Below are 1,255 nucleotides of genomic sequence, written 5' to 3' on the forward strand. Positions count from 1 at the left end.
GGACTGGCGATTCGTTTCTTATATGATATTATACATGTTTCAATGCCATTCTTCCAAATCATCCCCCCAACTCCCACAGAGTCCACAAGACTGTTCTATACATCTGTGTATTTTTTGCTGTCTCGCATACAGGGTTATCGTTACCATCTTTCTCAATTCCATATATATGTGTTAGTATACTGTATTGGTGTTTTTCTTTCTGGCTTACTTCACTCTGTATAATAGGCTCCAGTTTCATCCACCTCATTAGAACTGATTCAAATGTATTCTTTTTAATGGCTGAGTAATACTCCATTGTGTATATGTACCACAGCTTTCTTATCCATTCATCTGCTGATGGACATCTAGGTTGCTTCCATGTCCTGGCTATTATAAACAGTGCTGTGATGCACACTGGGGTACACGTCTCTCTTTCAATTCTGGTTTCTTCAGTGTGTATGCCCAGCAGTGGGATTGCTGGGTCGTATGGCAGTTCGACATTTACATTTTTTACTTAGGACTGAACTCAAAGGGAATGTTTATTGACTTTTAAAAAAATATTCAATTGAACTTCAACTTAGTGTTTCAAGTTACTATTAAAGCAGCAGTGATGGGTGCTATTCCCTGTTCTGCAATGGTTTACTCTGTCTACTAAGGAGTTTACTTTCCAACCTCATTACAGATAGCCTTACTCAAAGAATTACCATCACACACTAGAGGTATTGTACTATTTTCCAGTAATGCTGTTGTATGAACAATATTTTATGAAATGTTGTCTTTTTGTCCTACAGATTGCAGTAGCTGTTATGTAATTGTTATATTGGCAAGTCTTTTGATTTTTTCCCCCTCTCAAAAACTCTCAGATCATGAGTCAGTCTTCCATATTCTGAATATTTTAATACCGTGGCCATTTCTATAGAAAGATTACTTGCAGGTGTGTATCTTGAAAGTAACCTCTTGTGTTTGTGTTTACATGGGTTCTGTCTAAGAGCTGAGATGAGCTCTGGAAGCTTCATCACATACTTGCACGTGACTGTGTATCTGGGTTCCATGGGCAGGTGGGATGGAACCCTGCTTTTAGGTGGGGTGGCTGGAAGATAAAGATTCCTGAACTCTACTTGCTGTTTATGTACCACATCTTTACTTCAGAGAGGTAGTATTTTCTACAACACTGCAGTTTTTTTGGTGGTTGTGTTGTTACTGGTATAAAGTCAAGTGCCTGCAATGCTAAAGGCTCAGAAATTTTTCTGAAACTGATTTCATGTCCTGTGCAAGT

Source organism: Bison bison, unplaced genomic scaffold (assembly GCF_000754665.1).
Source record: "Bison bison bison isolate TAMUID 2011002044 unplaced genomic scaffold, Bison_UMD1.0 scf7180017864378, whole genome shotgun sequence".
In the NCBI taxonomy this organism is placed as follows: Eukaryota; Metazoa; Chordata; class Mammalia; order Artiodactyla; family Bovidae; genus Bison; species Bison bison.